Here is a 7,890-nt window from a genome sequence, read left to right on the forward strand (position 1 = left end):
TATATATATATATATATATATATATATATATATATATATATATAACCGGTCGGAAATTTGCTGGACTTTAATTTCTCACTTGACTTGGGGTTTATTAAAATTTAATAGATGGTAAAGGCAGTGGAAGCGCCCCTTTGAGAAAAATCCCGAACCAGCACAAGAACACTTAAATCTACTACACAAAATGAACTGTCCGTGACCCGTGGAAGGATAGCGTCTGTGACTGGGATGAATGAGACACACTGTAAAATTTAGACACTTATATTCCCTCCAACACTACAAACACAATCAAATAATGGTACACCAATATGCGCACCTCTTCACTTAAACTTTAACCACTACTCTGGGGAATAAAAGTTATACATGACATAGAAATTATTAGAAACACAGGCAACAATAAATTTGAAGTATTAAGAAATGTTGTTTGCACACATGAACAGGCCTTAAGGGCTTCAACAAAATAATATCAGTCACTGAGGAATGGTAATAAAAGATAAGAAATTAAATACTCTACAATGAATAGGCCTTAAGGGCTTTCAGCAAAATAATATCACTCAACAAAAGTATAGCACCCCAACAGGTGTACACTTCCTAACCTAACCTAACCACTGCTCTGGGGAACAAGGTTATACCTGAGATCAGAATTATGAAGAATTAGAGGCATTAAAAGAATCAAATCACAGTATCACTCTGGTTCCACTTAATGGCACAAACATTCAAAAAAACACTACTATCAGAATTATTTAAGAAATATTAAACTACACACGTCAAGATAATATCAGTCTGAGGAATGGTGTTAACTACACCCGTAATAAGGAAGATAAAATGTTCCTCTAGGTATCTCCTACAATCCTAGACTCACGGTCTCAGTGTGTGACCATTAATATACTCAGATAGCCCCAGTGTACTCCCAGTGCGTCCATGGGCAGGAAGAGAGTGAGCCAATCAGACCCTGTGCAGTTGAGAGGAGCTTTAGCTTCCCGTTAGCAAGAGGGTTCCACTAAGCGGCTCTGGACATGTGGTGTTGTGAGCCGACGTCCGCTGGGCACCCAGACGGCTAGATTCCCTCAAGAGATCCTTTGGTACCCCGCTAAACAGTGACAGGCCTACTCTGATCGGTCCAATGGCGACAGTCGCCACCCTCAATCATCAACGGCAGTCTCAAACGGCAGTCAATCTCTCGCAGTCAAACTCCGGTCAACTCCGGTCAACTCCAGTCAACTCCAATCAACTCCAATCAACTCCAATCAACTCCGGTCAAGTGGGTTCTGACGGAAACCCTGAAATGAACTCACTGTTAGCTCTAGTTTACTTTATCACTGCCCTATCTAACCCTGTCTGAGATCGAATGAGACTTACTTGTTATACTGCAATAGCGCAGCACAGGTGACTAGGCCACGTGACTATTTCTGATGGACGCGCGGAACGTCTTGTCTGTGTGAATGCTCTCCGGGACTGGGCCTAGCCAGCGTCGTGTCTCCTCAAGGCGTTAGCTTGGTCCTACGTGATATATTTACCGCCTAACTAATAACTCCTTGGGACACCCGTAACATTATTCAGACTGCTAAACGATCTATAATAATTTCAAATTCAATAATAGTCCCTTAACTTCATGAATCGCATCATTATTAATTCGGTAAATCACATTCAATATCATATAGGCCTAGTTCCGCAGTCTCTCGCTACGAGCAGGCAGCGCTCCCTCCCCTCAGATGACCTTGAACGCTCAGTATCACTCATGGCGGGGCATTTGAAATTACTCTGAAATTTCTGAATATTACAATCGACCCCCCTAAAAAAAAGACAGCACTGTCCTCATGTGCTGAGAAAACATGCATACGACCCCCCTAAAATTTTGTTCTAAGGACTGCACCTCACCCCTTTTGCTAAATGCAGCATTCCCGTCTTCTCTTGTCTCCTTTTCTCTCCCGCTAACACTCGACCCCCCTAAAAAAGACAGCACTGCCCTCATGTGCTGAGAGAACAACTTAAAACCCACCTTCAACTCTGTACTATTCCACTCGCAGCTAGCAACTCCATTTCTTCCTAGCCCAACTCAATCCAACCAGAACATCACGCTCCCCTTTTGCCTGGCCCTTAACTAGAGAACCCAGTGTCAAAAAAAATACACAGTCCAAAACAAACATGCTCTCCTTTGGCCTGGCCCTTGAACTAAGAGGAACCAGTGTCAAAAAAAATACACAGTCCAAAACAAGCATGCTCTCCTTTTGCCTGGCCCTTGAGCTAAGAGGAACCAGTGTCAAAAAAAAATACACAGTTCAAAACAAGCATGCTCTCCTTTTGCCTGGCCCTTGAACTAAGAGGAACCAGTGTCAAAAAAAATACTCAGTCCATCTCCAACATGCTCTCCTTTTGCCTGGCCCTTGAGCTAAGAGGAACCAGTGTCAAAACAATACTCAGTCCACGTCTCCGAACCTCATGCCGGCAGACCAACCCTCTGACAATGTACCAGTCCATCTTAGTGAGGCCCTGGACATTACAACCGTACTCTCAATCCCGCTCATGACAGCAACTCAATCCCGCTCATGACAGCAACTCAATCCCGCTCATGACAGCAACCACTACTCAACGCACATCTCTGACCTAACCATCTCTCCAATCCCCTCTGCCCTACTCACAACTCCTCCAACTCACCCCCTACACCCTGCCTTTTCTCATTACCATGCACCCTAAACTGTAATCGGTCGGCTTCGTCTTGTCTCTCAGCTGGAGGGCTCGATCAACCTCTCTGAATTACTTACGTACCCCTATATTTCCCACTTGGACCTCACACTTCCTTGACTGCTGGACGTGGGCCTGACATTCATCCCTTGTTTCCTCCCTGAACCGTTGAATGTGTGCCTGAGACTCCCACTTGAACCTGTTTACCTGTGCTTGATAATCCCTCTTTAGGTCTCCGAACTCCTCTCTCAGCTGTACCAAGGTCCCGCGGCCGTCTCTCTTCCTCCTCATACACATCTCTATTGTCAAGCCTAACCAACTCAGTCCGGGCACAAGGATGAGCATCAGTGCGAGTTCAATCCCTACCATTACTAACCAACACATGATAGCGTTCATTATCCCAACCACAGTACTATCAGTCACGACATTAAAAACTACGCTCTGCTACCATTTGTAAACGGTCGGAATTTACTGGACTTTAATTTCTCACTTGACTTGGGGTTTATTAAAATTTAATAGATGGTAATGGCAGTGGAAGCGCCCCTTTGAGAAAAATCCCGAACCAGCACAAGAACACTTAAATCTACTAAACAAATGAATTGTCCGTGACCCGTGGAAGGATAGCGTCTGTGACTGGGATGAATGAGACACACTGTAAAATTTAGACACTTATATTCCCTCCAACACTACAAACACAATCAAATAATGGTACACCAATATGCGCACCTCTTCACTTAAACTTTAACCACTACTCTGGGGAATAAAAGTTATACATGACATAGAAATTATTAGAAACACAGGCAACAATAAATTTAAAGTATTAAGAAATGTTAATTGCACATATGAACAGGCCTTAAGGGCTTTCACAAAATAATATCAGTCACTGAGGAATGGTAATAAAAGATAAGAAATTAAATACTCTACAATGAATAGGCCCTAAGGGCTTTCAGCAAAATAATATCACTCAACAAAATTATAGCACCCCAACAGGTGTACACTTCCTAACCTAACCTAACCACTGCTCTGGGGAACAAGGTTATACCTGAGATCAGAATTATGAAGAACAATTAGAGGCATTAAAAGAATCAAATCACAGTATCACTCTGGTTCCACTTAATGGCACAAACATTCAAAAAACACTACTATCAAAATTATTTAAGAAATATTAAACTACACACGTCAAGATAATATCAGTCTGAGGAATGGTGTTAACTACACCCGTGATAAGGAAGATAAAATGTTCCTCTAGGTATCTCCTAGAGTCCTAGACTCACGGTCTCAGTGTGTGACCATTAATATACTCAGATAGCCTCAGTGTACTCCCAGTGCATCCATGGGCAGGAAGAGAGTGAGCCAATCAGACCCTGTGCAGTTGAGAGGAGCTTTAGCTTCCCGTTAGCAAGAGGGTTTCACTAAGCGGCTCTGGACATGTGGTGTTGTGAGCCGACGTCCGCTGGGCACCCAGACGGCTAGATTCCCTCAAGAGATCCTTTGGTACCCCGCTAAACAGTGACAGGCCTACTCTGATCGGTCCAATGGCGACAGTCGCCACCCTCAATCATCAACGGCAGTCTCAAACGGCAGTCAATCTCTCGCAGTCAAACTCCGGTCAACTCCGGTCAACTCCAGTCAAGTGGGTTCTGACGGAAACCCTGAAATGAACTCACTGTTAGCTCTAGTTAACTTTACCACTGCCCTATCTAACCCTGTCTGAGATCGAATGAGACTTACTTGTTATACTGCAATAGCGCAGCACAGGTGACTAGGCCACGTGACTATTTCTGATGGACGCGCGGAGCGTCTTGTCTGTGTGACTGCTCTCCGGGACTGGGCTAGCCAGCGTCGTGTCTCCCCAAGGCGCTAGCTTGGGCCTACGTGATATATTTACCGCCTAACTAATAACTCCTTGGGACACCCGTAACATTATTCAGACTGCTAAACGATCTATAATAATTTCAAATTCAATAATAGTCCCTTAACTTCATGAATCGCATCATTATTAATTCGGTAAATTACATTTAATATCATATAGGCCTAGTTCCGCAGTCTCTCGCTACGAGCAGGCAGGGCTCCCTCCCCTCAGATGACCTTGAACGCTCAGTATCACTCATGGCGGGGCATTTGAAATTACTCTGAAATTTCTGAATATTACATATATATATATATATATATATATATATATATATATATATATATATATATATATATATATATATATATATATATATATATATATATATATATATATATATATATATATATATATATGTTGGTGGTAATGGCATTATTATTTTTTATTGCTGTTGGTGGTACAGTTTTGTAAGTGTTTGTGGTAGTACAATATTGTTGGTTTTTGTTAGCGATGTTGTGCTCTCAGGGCATTCGAAGACAGTGCACTAGTCCCAGCCATTCAGCTGTGACTTGGGCATGCATCCTTCCCATGCAGCTATTGCCTAAAGATCTGTGATTCAGTTCATTTTAGTTGCTGGTTGGGATTTGGGAGGCATAACCTTTCCAATGCCATCTCTCTCTCTTAAATGGCATGGTCTGTTCTGTTCTGTTCTGATAATTACTCTTAGTATCGTATCATTCTCTTTATCTGTGAATTATTTCAATGTTTTCAGAAAAACTGACAAGGCACAAGATAAAAAACATTTTTCTTTGTCCGCTGCACAAGAACACACACCACACCTTGGCAGGTCAGGCAATAGTAGTGAAAAGTTTTGGCAGAAAATTACCATGTGGATCCATTACATTATGTATACAGCATTACATTAGTTCTTTATGCATGTACAATGCATATGTTTTAGGTAATATAGTGTTAAGTAGTTTGATCACACCAACAAGCTTCATGGCAAAGTCTGATTCTAGTGCCAAGGAAAATTGCCAATATTCTGTCTCTGATACAAAATATGCCTTAAAATGTTCATGACACCTTGTTTAGGAATATATAGAAAGTTAGATTTAGTTGGAGAAGATATGGTTTACTTTAGGTTAGCCAGTCTGTTGTCATATGGTGTGGATGTTGGTTTGGCTTCCAACTGGATGGTAGTAATGTGTTACGAAGTTCTCATCCTTCTGAGTGATTACAAATTAAGATGATGTTCACTTATCCAACTGAGAAATGGTGGCATGTAGATGGAGTTCAGTCATCCAGCTCATTCATAGTAGAGTATAGACCATTCAGTTGGGTGACGTATGCAAATGATCTTCAGTCATTCAGTTAGTTGAAGATGACTTGCTGATAAATACATGGGGTTCAGTCATCTAATTGGGTAAGGGCTGCTGCTGCACGACTGACCCAGTGGTGGCATGGGAGGGAGGAAGGCAGGATCAAATCAAGGATATAATTGGAGGAATGTCCTGTGGTGGAGAGTGTGCCACTCCGCTCGCTGGTGCGGTACACAGGGCAGTGGTACATGCCTTTCTCTTCTGCCTGGTCTTCATATTTACAGCTCACACCTGCAGACAACGCTATGAAAATCTTCAGGCAATTTGATGATGTATAAAAATAAGTAGTTTATGAATCAACTTTCTTCCAATTAGTCCAGATTATCGAGAGTTTGTTGGTATTCACTAAGCTGAATCATTCTACTTCAGTATCTGAGTGATGTATTTTTGTGCAAATAAGTTCAGGACAATATACGAGTGTGGCTAATCTAAATAAAACATCAGTTAGCAGAAATGTCATTAACATCTCAGACTCATCAAAATTTGTGAATCATAAGTTATAAGTTCTTGGTTACATATTCCTTCAAAAGATTTTGGTTATGTAACTAATGACAGTATCTTAACAAACTGCTCAAAAATTATTTTAATTTTATGTTCACTTGTAATGAACATTCCCTTTGTGTTTCATGCAAAGAAGTCACGAGTGTTTATTTTTGGTAAGCTCCACTAAGTGTATTAAATATCAATAATATGATTTATTTAAAATTTGACATACCATACCAGTAGTCTTATCTCAAAATCTAAAGGAGTAAAGATTTTCTTTTTGCTGTGAATAAAGTTGTCACCAAGATATATTTGCCGATATAAACTAAAACATATACGTATACCACTTAATTTACATTTAAATCCACTGAGAACAGGAATAACTGGTGTATAAAAATAATCCAGTCATTTAACAATTTGCAGAAAAAAATTGTCTACTGTATTCTAGGTTATATCCATTCAATAGTTTCAAATAGTTTGAAATCTAGGTTTTATTATAAAGTACATAAACCAAATTTCATTTTGTAAATAGTATTCTGACATATCATTACTTTTGACATGGAGCAATTTTCAGGTACCCATAAAATCTTAACCAATGATATGGTTAAATCACCTTGATGAGAATACCTGGTCTGACTCAGTGATAAAGAAAATTAAATTGAACATGTAGGGCAAGGTAAAGGAATGAGTAAAGAGAAGGTGTGTTGGGGGCACATACCCTCATGGTGTGACATGTCTGGGAGGGCAGCAGGTTGGAAAAGGATGATAGGTAACTGGTCATGTAGCTGCTTGGCTGACATCTCCGCCAAGCAATGTTGTTCACGATCCCAGCGTGCACCTTCCAGGAAGAAGCCCTGCACAAGAGCACATTGGTATTAAGGGGCTGCATGTTGGGTGTAGAAAACTCTTCTGCCATACTGCTTTGTCTGTCATACTGGAATGACATGGGTATAACCCAATTGACTGTTTGACATATCATGCATACTGATCTTGGTTATTTTACCTGACCTATAATATACCTACCCAGGCAACCTCACTTGCCTGGTATTCTAACAAAGATGCCCTCACTTGTCTTTGTCCTGCTTATTAGGTGTATAGCTTAAATATCTAAATCCTCTCCCAGCTTTGCGCAGTGGCAATATCGTAACCAATGAGTTTTATCCAAGGTGTGTTACTGTGTAAAGCTCGACTATCTGCTAATACTATTGGGAAAAATTTATCTAGCAATCAACCCTACCCTTATTATTAAGAGCCCAACCCCTGAACCCCTACTTATTCTATTCTAATATTATTTTCTAATCTATCATCCTACTAACCCATGTCTAGGTGCCTCCCTAGACGCCTCCCTGTGCTTGGCGAGGGATGACCTGGTAGATGACGTCATCAGATTCATGACTTTGGCTCTGTGAGTCATTCTCGTTGTCTTCCTTTTCCTGCTGTTCAGTTGGGACTTTCACCGTCTGGAAAGTGAAGAAAAAAAATTGTTGGCCTACA

At 41.0% G+C, this 7,890-nt stretch overlaps 1 long non-coding RNA gene across 1 annotated transcript; it reads right to left on the minus strand.

Annotated features, from left to right (window-relative positions):
- Nucleotides 1–6,686: 6,686 nt before the first annotated feature.
- LOC121870302 lies at nt 6,687–7,874 on the minus strand. The gene is made up of 2 exons (XR_006089696.1): nt 7,713–7,874; nt 6,687–7,250 (listed from the first exon to the last, which is right to left on the minus strand). It is a non-coding gene; the product is annotated as an uncharacterized LOC121870302 (long non-coding RNA).
- Between the last annotated feature and the right edge of the window lie 16 nt (nt 7,875–7,890).

Source organism: Homarus americanus, unplaced genomic scaffold, assembly GCF_018991925.1.
Source record: "Homarus americanus isolate GMGI-L3 unplaced genomic scaffold, GMGI_Hamer_2.0 scaffold51199, whole genome shotgun sequence".
NCBI lineage: Eukaryota > Metazoa > Arthropoda > Malacostraca > Decapoda > Nephropidae > Homarus > Homarus americanus.